Source organism: Nothobranchius furzeri, chromosome 4 (assembly GCF_043380555.1).
Source record: "Nothobranchius furzeri strain GRZ-AD chromosome 4, NfurGRZ-RIMD1, whole genome shotgun sequence".
Lineage (NCBI taxonomy): Eukaryota > Metazoa > Chordata > Actinopteri > Cyprinodontiformes > Nothobranchiidae > Nothobranchius > Nothobranchius furzeri.
Window position 1 is genome coordinate 24,031,693 of NC_091744.1, and position 9,931 is coordinate 24,041,623.

The 9,931-nt window shown below is 48.8% G+C and overlaps 2 long non-coding RNA genes across 4 annotated transcripts; one reads left to right on the top strand and one right to left on the bottom strand.

Annotated features, from left to right (window-relative positions):
* Window positions 1-3,804: 3,804 nt before the first annotated feature.
* LOC107382778 (uncharacterized) lies at window positions 3,805-6,927 on the top strand. Its single transcript, XR_008561283.2, has 4 exons — window positions 3,805-4,415; window positions 4,657-4,764; window positions 5,256-5,364; window positions 5,441-6,927. It is a non-coding gene; the product is annotated as an uncharacterized lncRNA (long non-coding RNA).
* On the bottom strand, window positions 6,066-8,928 carry LOC129160794 (uncharacterized). Of its 3 annotated transcripts, none has more exons than XR_011520288.1 (6): window positions 8,520-8,922; window positions 8,171-8,278; window positions 7,644-7,708; window positions 6,938-7,102; window positions 6,735-6,835; window positions 6,066-6,510 (listed from the first exon to the last, which is right to left on the bottom strand). It is a non-coding gene; the product is annotated as an uncharacterized lncRNA (long non-coding RNA). The 3 variants fall into 3 exon arrangements; XR_011520289.1 differs by having other exon boundaries at window positions 6,066-6,142; window positions 6,213-6,835; window positions 8,520-8,910; XR_008561278.2 differs by having other exon boundaries at window positions 6,066-6,835; window positions 8,520-8,928.
* Window positions 8,929-9,931: the final 1,003 nt, after the last annotated feature.

Sequence of the window (9,931 nt, forward strand, 5' to 3'; positions counted from 1 at the left end):
ATCTTGACACATGTCTCCTCTGGGTCTGACTGAGCGCCTCCAGGAGAGAGGCCCAAGCAAGTCGCGCCCCGAGGAGCGTCTTGCCACATGTCAACACTGGGTCTGACTGAGTTCCTCCATGAGAGAAGCCCAAGCAAGACGCGCCCCGAGGAGCATCTTGCCACATGTCAACACTGGGTCTGACTGAGAACCTCCAGGAGAGAGGCCCAAGCAAGATGCGCCCCGAGGAGCGTCTTGCCACATGTCAACACTGGGTCTGACTGAGCGCCTCCAGGAGAGAGGCCCAAGCAAGACGCGCCCCGAGGAGCGTCTTGTCACATGTCACTACTCGGTCTGACTGAGCGCCTCCAGGAGAGAGGCCCAAGCAAAAAGTGCCCCGAGGAGCGTCTTGCCACCTGTCAACAATGGGTCTGACTGAGGGCCTCCAGGAGAGAAGCCCAAGCAAGAAGCGCCCCGAGGAGAGTCTTGCCACATGTCAACACTGGGTCTGACAGAGGGCATCCAGGAGAGAGGCCCAAGCAATACGCGCCCCGAGGAGCGTCTTGCCACATGTCACCACTGGGTCTGACTGAGCGCCTCCAGGAGAGAGGCCCAAGCAAGAAGCGCCCCGAGGAGCGTCTTGCCACGTGCCAACAGTGGGTCTGATTGAGGGCCTTCTGGAGAGAGGCCCAAGCAAGACGCGCCCCGAGGAGCGTCTTGCAACATGTCAACAATGGGTCTGATGTCTCTGATGTGTACACTGCAGGCCTGACCGGGGTTTGCACGCAAGGGCCTGTGTGTGTGTGTGTGTGTGTGTGTGTGTGTGTGTGTGTGTGTGTGTGTGTGTGTGTGTGTGTGTGTGTGTGTGTGTGTGTGTGCGTGTGTGTGTGTGTGTGTGTGTGTGTGAAACAAATAAAGATAAATATAGCTAGTGCGGCCACGAGCGGTCGTGCAGGGTAGAGGCTGCGCGAAAACGCCTCTAAAACAAGCGCGTGCCCGCGCCCAATCCGGCGTCTACTTGTTCAACGAACTCAGCAGGTTCTCCAACAATAGGGTCGGCGTGATCGTGTCCTTACCACATGTCAACACTGGGTCTGACAGAGGGCCTCCAGGAGAGAGGCCCAAGCAAGACGCGCCCCGAGGAGCGTCTTGCCACATGTCACCTCTGGGTCTGACTGAGCGCCTCCAGGAGAGAGGCCCAAGCAAGACGCGCCCCGAGGAGCGTCTTGTCACATGTCAACACTGGGTCTCACTGAGCGCCTCCAGGAGAGAAGCCCCAGCAAGACGTGCCCCGAGGAGCGTCTTGCCACATGTCAGCACTCGGTCTGACTGAGCGCCTCCAGGAGAGAGGCCCAAGCAAGATGCGCCCCGAGGAGCGTCTTGCCACATGTCAACAATGGGTCTGACTGAGGGCCTCCAGGAGAGAAGCCCAAGCAAGATGCGCCCCGAGGAGCGTCTTGCCACATGTCAGCACTCGGTCTGACTGAGCGCCTCCAGGAGAGAGGGCCAAGCAAGACGCGCCCCGAGGAGCGTCTTGCCACATGTCAACACTGGGTCTGACTGAGCGCCTCCAGGAGAGAGGCCCAAGCAAGACGCGCCCCGAGGAGCGTCTTGCCACATGTCAACACTGGGTCTGACAGAGGGCCTCCAGGAGAGAGGCCCAAGCAAGACGCGCCCCGAGGAGCGTCTTGCCACATGTCACCTCTGGGTCTGACTGAGCGCCTCCAGGAGAGAGGCCCAAGCAAGACGCGCCCCGAGCAGCGTCTTGTCACATGTCAACACTGGGTCTGACTGAGCGCCTCCAGGACAGAAGCCCCAGAAAGACGTGCCCCGAGGAGCGTCTTGCCACATGTCAGCACTCGGTCTGACTGAGCGCCTCCAGGAGAGAGGCCCAAGCAAGATGCGCCCCGAGGAGCGTCTTGTCACATGTCAACAATGGGTCTGACTGAGGGCCTCCAGGAGAGAATCCCAAGCAAGAGGCGCCCCGAGGAGCGTCTTGCCACATGTCAGCACTCGGTCTGACTGAGCGCCTCCAGGAGAGAATCCCAAGCAAGACGCGCCCCGAGGAGCGTCTTGTCACATGTCAACGAAGGGTCTGACTGAGGGCCTCCAGGAGAGAATCCCAAGCAAGAGGCGCCCCGAGGAGCGTCTTGCCACATGTCAACGAAGGGTCTGACTGAGGGCCTCCAGGAGAGAAGCCCAAGCAAGACGCGCCCCGAGGAGCGTCTTGCCACATGTCAACACTGGGTCTGACTGAGCGCCTCCAGGAGAGAGGCCCAAGCAAGAAACGCCCAAAGAGCCTCTTGACACATGTCAACACTGGGTCTAACTGATCGCCTCCCCAGGAGAGAGGCCCAAGCAAGACGCGCCCCGAGGAGCGTCTTGCCAAATGTCAACACTGGGTCTGACTGAGCGCCTCCAGGAGAGAGGCCCAAGCAAGAAACGCCCAAAGAGCCTCTTGACACATGTCAACACTGGGTCTGACTGATCGCCTCCCCAGGAGAGAGGCCCAAGCAAGACGCGCCCCAAGGAGCATCTTGCCACATGTCAGCACTCGGTCTGACTGAGCGCCTCCAGGAGAGAGGCCCAAGCAAGACGTGCCCCGAGGAGCGTCTTGCCACATGTCAACACTGGGTCTGACTGAGCTTCTCCAGGAGAGAGGCCCAAGCAAGACGCGCCCCGAGGAGCGTCTTGTGACATGCAAACATTTGGTCTGACTGAGCGCCTCCAGGAAAGAGGCCCAAGCAAGAAACGCCCGAGGAGCGTCTTGACACATGTCAACACTGGGTCTGACTGATCGCCTCCCCAGGAGAGAGGCCCAAGCAAGACACGCCCTGAGGAGCGTCTTGCCACATGTCAACACTGGGTCTGACTGAGTGCCTCCATGAGAGAAGCCCCAGCAAGACGCGCCCCGAGGAGCGTCTTTCCACATGTCAGCACTCGGTCTGACTGAGCGCCTCCAGGAGAGAGGCCCAAGCAAGACGCGCCCCAAGGAGCGTCTTGCCACATGTCAACACTGGGTCTGACTGAGCACCTCCAGGAGAGAGGCCCAAGCAAGACGTGCCTAGAGGAGCGTTTTGCCACATGTCAACACTGGGTCTGACAGAGGGTCTCAAGGGGAGAGGCCCAAGCAAGATGCGCCCCGAGGAGCGTCTTGCCACATGTCAACGAAGGGTCTGACTGAGGGCCTCCAGGAGAGAAGCCCAAGCAAGACGCGCCCCGAGGAGCGTCTTGCCACATGTCAGCACTAGGTCTGACTGAGCGCCTCCAGGAGAGAGGCCCAAGCAAGACGCGCCCCGAGGAGCGTCTTGTCACATGTCAACACTGGGTCTCACTGAGCGCCTGCAGGAGAGAAGCCCCAGCAAGACGTTCCCCGAGGAGCGTCTTGCCACATGTCAGCACTCGGTCTGACTGAGCGCCTCCAGGAGAGAGGCCCAAGCAAGATGCGCCCCGAGGAGCGTTTTGCCACATGTCAACAATGGGTCTGACTGAGGGCCTCCAGGAGAGAAGCCCAAGCAAGATGCGCCCCGAGGAGCGTCTTGCCACATGTCAGCACTCGGTCTGACTGAGCGCCTCCAGGAGAGAGGGCCAAGCAAGACGCGCTCCGAGGAGCGTCTTGCCACATGTCAGCACTAGGACTGACTGAGCGCCTCCAGGAGAGAGGCCCAAGCAAGACGCGCCCCCAGGAGCGTCTTGCCACATGTCAACACTGGGTCTGACAGAGGGCCTCCAGGAGAGAGGCCCAAGCAAGACGCGCCCCGAGCAGCGTCTTGCCACATGTCACCTCTGGGTCTGACTGAGCGCCTCCAGGAGAGAGGCCCAAGAATATGAGATTAGATTTGTGCCAATAGGATCAAGAAAAACACTTTGGAGAGCAAACAAATTTTAAGACATTGAGAGAAAAAACATTGGTTTCAAAAGAAAAACTTACGATCTGAATCAGATTCTTAAAATGATCAAGAAAAACACTGTGACGGTCAAACAAAAATTAAGAAATTGACAGAACAAAAATATTGACTAAAGGAAAAAAACATATTTCAAAAGTAAAACTTACTATCTGAATCAACTTCTTAAAATGAGTAACAAAGTATGTTTCCTTTTTCTGTTTGCCTCTATGTGTTTTTGTTATCAATTTCCTTAGTTTTGTTCTCGCTGCTCAGAGCTTTGCTCTCACTACCAGATTTGCACTTACACTGTCTGGCTTTCTCCTTTGCAATCCCTGAGTTTTTGGTTGCAATTCTGACACAACCCTTTCGGGTGGGCGGGACTTCTGAGAAGTCCTCTCCCATAGGACAGTGGTTTCTCTTGAGTGACAGTTCAGTGACCTGGAAGTGATGTAGCCTCCAAGACATTTTTTTCCCACCTGGTCAACAACATGAATTTTGAGCCCCAAACAGGTTATTTCTGCTGTCTGTGGTGTCTACTGAGGATCTAAAGTGAGTATTGATAATATATTTTATCTTTTCTTAGTTCATCTGTAAGTTAAGCCACTTTTTAAGTTGGTTTTAACCAGATGCTAGCTCACTAGCTAGCTGCTAAGCAAGCCATTGTGCTAGCCTCAGGACAATGGACTATTGTTCCAGAGAGACGTATTAAAAACTCATCTTAACATATTCATTACTGGTTTCATGGAATTAATTATTGCAGTTTATGTTAATAAGTTTGCTAATTTTTCAGGAACCTGTGGAACATCAGAGACTTTGCAGCTACTGGAGCTAACCTGTGTACTGCTAACTTGCTACAGAGGAAGCAGCAGAAAGCTGAGCTAACAGGCTGTTCTTGCAGGTAAATACTCTTTTAGTGGAACTGCAGGATTTTTATGGTATAACTCAGACAGAATCTACATGAGCTATTGTGGGAAGACATTTAAACTACATTTACATACAGATACATGTATTTTTTTATTCCATGTTACTTGGACGGGCTAAACAAGTTCATAGTTCTGCCTGCTCCTTTTTCAGTGAAACGAATGGATTATATGATGTAACTCTCTAGTAAATCTATAGTAACCATAGTCTGGTGACTAGTGTCTATTTTAGCTACATTTAGCTTAGCTGGAGTAATGTAGTCTAACTCTGCCTCAACTGGTGACTTTTTTACTTCATTGTCAGCCAGACAAAATGTTGCTACAGAGAAACGCCCAAGGTACTGACCCCACAATAGAAAATCATAATGTCCACATTTATTTCCCTCAATCTCAAACGTCACACTAAAATTAAAGTTTTAGCTCTGATTTAATTATTTCCTTATTGATATCAGTTTTCCCTTTGTTGTAGGTAATCCTCAGGTGTCAGCAGGAGGAGGTGACTACCTGCACAACGGAGCACCCTGGTTCTGAGCCAGTTGCACCTTTGTGCAGCTCTTTGGGGAGACGATGCTCAGCAGGTTAAACAACTGTAAAATTGATTTTGTTCGTAGTTTTTGTTTAATCTCTTACATCACCAGTTTTTCTTTCTTACAGACACATGCCTCCATGTGGTCAGGTGGTGTTGGTGTGATCTGGGAGGGCACACTCATGTCGTCATCTCCTTGTGCCGTCTCCAGGATCCTGATGGGAGTTCTCTGTGCCTATAAAGCAGGAGTATTTACTTCTGGGCCTGGAGGGCCGGTATCCACACGTTTTAGTTTTAACTCTGTTTCAATACACCTGATTTCAGTCAGCAGATAATTAACAGGCTTCTGCAGAGCTGCTGCACAGGTAATTCAACCACTGATTCAAGTGTGTTGGAGCAGGGAAACAACTAAAACGTGCTGGATACCAGCCATCCAGGACTAGAATTGAATACCCCTGCTATAAAGCCTTCCTCCCTCCTCCGGACTTTAAACATGAGTGTTTTATTACGGTTTACCTGATTTAGTAAATAAATCTCAATTTATAAATTTCCTGTTTTGGTGCCTGTCCGTAAAATCCTGCATTATACACCGAAAGCTGAATGGATGCCTTTCATTCACTTTGACATTCAATGTATTTTTAAAGATACACTTGAAATTAATATCAGCTGTTTAACAGAGTGGTGCAAAGTAATTGCTGATGTCATGATTTTTGCAACAACCTGACCTTCATGCAGAGAAACTCAGGAGACAAATGAGCTAAAAACAGTTTATTAAAATGTTTGACGGATGACTGAAGAGGTAACTGCTGGAGATCAGGAACCAGAAGCTTCTGCGAGGAAGAGCAGAGGTTAGTAAGAGGCAACAGGTCAGGGTTTTCTTAGACTGTGCAGGTAGCTTACAGAGTCTGAGAAACGCCACAGAGATGGAGCCACAGGTTTTAGTGTTTAAAGATCAGAAGGCCCTGAGGTAAAATTGAGTGTTAGTAATGACTAAAGAATGACTTACAAAAGGAAAAGTTTAGGTACTTACGGTCTGAAATTGTAGCGCAGACGGGAGACAGCAGAATGGTGGAGAAACAACCAGAAGTCTGGGAGAATGACAGCATGAGTAGCAAGCGGGTGAGCAGAAGGTAGTGGGTAAGCCGACTGCCAGTATGGTTGTGTGATCAGGAGCTTCAAGGAAAGAATTCCCATAGATCTGCATAGAACATGAGAACGTAAGTTTGAAAAACGGCAGAGTCATGGGCTAGATATGGGTTAAAACACTGATGAGTGACCAGCTACCAGCTTTTATTCAAGGATGGGGTTACAGGTGTGTGAGGATGTGCCTGCCCCATGAGAAGAGTTTTCAGGTAAGCCTCTCCATGGTGCTCTGCAATGGTGACTAGCAAGGCTAATGAAGAGATTAAAGGGAACACAAACCCAGGACTCCGACCCAAACTCCTAACAGCAACACAACGACTCCTCCCACAGGCGGTTGTTCCACTGAGCACGCAGCTGCCCGAAGTTCAGCATCAGGCAACCTGTAGGCGATGTAATCATACGTGGCTTCTGAGCATGCAAGTTTATTCTAGCTGTACAGCGTACAATAATAATAAAGATTTATATTGTGTTGTGTTGCTCACCTTACAGGTTCTTTTAAAATCTTATCCTGTGCCTGCTTACAGCAGGTCTTTCAGGTCTTTTTAACTAGACACAGAGAGGTTCAGGCACAGGTACTTAGTCAGACTCCTGATATGGTAGAGCATCCACCACCACGGACTCGAACAATAGGTCCATATGCTTGTCAACTGGAAACAATGGAAAAAGATTACCATTAGTACAGATATTTATCCATAACCATCACTGTGGGTTTATTATACAGCCTATGAACTACATGAGGTGGGATTGGTCTGCAGTAGGGATGTGTATTTTTGACAGAATTTATTGTTGGAATATTCAATAAACAGTCCAAACTGATACTTAACATATATAACATGAGTTTCTGAACCATAATAGCGAGATTTAAATTTCAATGGTGGAAACAAAACCCAATGCACACTGCTGCCAACTAGCGGGCCACATTTAAAATGCACCAAAAACAAAGAAAATACACAAATGTTTGCATGTAAATTCTTCCAAAAATTAGATACACTGCTTTTGAAAATGGATGTAATATCTCAGGAAAAAATATCACGATATATTGCCATATCGATATTTTAGAGACAGAGTTCGAGAATATCGATACAATATTACTGGGAAAATACATCGCGATATATTGTCATATTGATATTTTCTTACATCCCTTGTCTGCAGTGTACTTTGTGTACACTATGGTGTGTCTTAGCTCACCAGCTGCAGTTGATGCATGTGGCTGTGTAGCACTTCCATTGTAATGCAATGCAACAGTTTTCAATCTGAAAAGAAAGAATAAATAAATAAATAATAGCTTTTGGACAAAAATATAGATTTTATGTAAAAATTAATTAAAAGCATGTATTTAACTCATTATTGATTATCTGTCCTGGATAACATTCTTTTCATGGAGAATACAGAGCACGTGACAGAAAGCACATTGCATCTGATTTGTCTTGTTCTGACAAACAAATGTCAGATCTGTATACTGGAAAAAAATGTATTATCAAACATACTCACTTAGATAATTATTCAGTCAGAGTTACATCATAAAATCCATTCGTTTCACTGAAAAAGGAGCAGGCAGAACTATGAACTTGTTTAGCCCGTCCAAGTAACATGGAATAAAAAAATACATGTATCTGTATGTAAATGTAGTTTAAATGTCTTCCCACAATAGCTCATGTAGATTCTGTCTGAGTTATACCATAAAAATCCTGCAGTTCCACTAAAAGAGTATTTACCTGCAAGAACAGCCTGTTAGCTCAGCTTTCTGCTGCTTCCTCTGTAGCAAGTTAGCAGTACACAGGTTAGCTCCAGTAGCTGCAAAGTCTCTGATGTTCCACAGGTTCCTGAAAAATTAGCAAACTTATTAACATAAACTGCAATAATTAATTCCATGAACCCAGTAATGAATATGTTAAGATGAGTTTTTAATACGTCTCTCTGGAACAATAGTCCATTGTCCTGAGGCTAGCACAATGGCTTGCTTAGCAGCTAGCTAGTGAGCTAGCATCTGGTTAAAACCAACTTAAAAAGTGGCTTAACTTACAGATGAACTAAGAAAAGATAAAATATATTATCAATACTCACTTTAGATCCTCAGTAGACACCACAGACAGCAGAAATAACCTGTTTGGGGCTCAAAATTCATGTTGTTGACCAGGTGGGAAAAAAATGTCTTGGAGGCTACATCACTTCCAGGTCACTGAACTGTCACTCAAGAGAAACCACTGTCCTATGGGAGAGGACTTCTCAGAAGTCCCGCCCACCCGAAAGGGTTGTGTCAGAATTGCAACCAAAAACTCAGGGATTGCAAAGGAGAAAGCCAGACAGTGTAAGTGCAAATCTGGAAGTGAGAGCAAAGCTCTGAGCAGAGAGAACAAAACTAAGGAAATTGATAACAAAAACACATAGAGGCAAACAGAAAAAGGAAACATACTTTGTTACTCATTTTAAGAAGTTTATTCAGATAGTAAGTTTTACTTTTGAAACATGCTTTTTTCCTTTAGTCAATATTTTTGTTCTGTCAATTTCTTAATTTTTGTTTGAAAGTCACAGTGATTTTCTTGATCATTTTAAGAATCTGATTCAGATCGTAAGTTTTTCTTTTGAAACCAAGGTTTTTTCTCTCAGTGTCTTAAAATTTGTTTGCTCTCCAAAGTGTTTTTCTTGATCCTATTGGCACAAATCTAATCCCATACAAGAAAGACGTGCCCCGAGGAGCGTCTTGTCACATGTCAACACTGGGTCTGACTGAGCGCCTCCAGGAGAGAAGCCCCAGAAAGACCTGCCCCGAGGAGCGTCTTGCCACATGTCAGCACTCGGTCTGACTGAGCGCCTCCAGGAGAGAGGCCCAAGCAAGACACGCCCCGAGGAGCGTCTTGACACATGTCAACACTGGGTCTGACTGAGGGCCTCCATGAGAGAAGCCCAAGCAAGACGCGCCCCGAGGAGAGTCTTGCCGCATGTCAACACTGGGTCTGACAGAGGGCATCCAGGAGAGAGGCCCAAGCAAGACGTGCCCCGAGGAGCGTCTTGCCACATGTCAACACTGGGTCTGACTGAGCACCTCATGGAGAGAGGCCCAAGCAAGACGCGCCCGGACGAGCGTCTTGCCACATGTCAGCACTGGGTCTGACTGAGCGCCTCCAGGAGAGAGGCCCAAGCAAGAAACGCCCGAGGAGCGTCTTGACACATGTCTCCTCTGGGTCTGAGTGAGCGCCTCCAGGAGAGAGGCCCAAGCAAGACGTGCCCCGAGGAGCGTCTTGCCACATGTCAACACTGGGTCTGACTGAGCTTCTCCAGGAGAGAGGCCCAAGCAAGACGCGCCCCGAGGAGCATCTTGCCACATGTCAACACTGGGTCTGACTGAGAACCTCCAGGAGAGAGGCCCAAGCAAGACGCGCCGCGAGGAGCGTCTTGTCACATGCCAACATTGGGTCTGACTGAGCGCCTCCAGGAGAGAGGCCCAAGCAAGAAACGCCCGAGGAGCGTCTTGACAC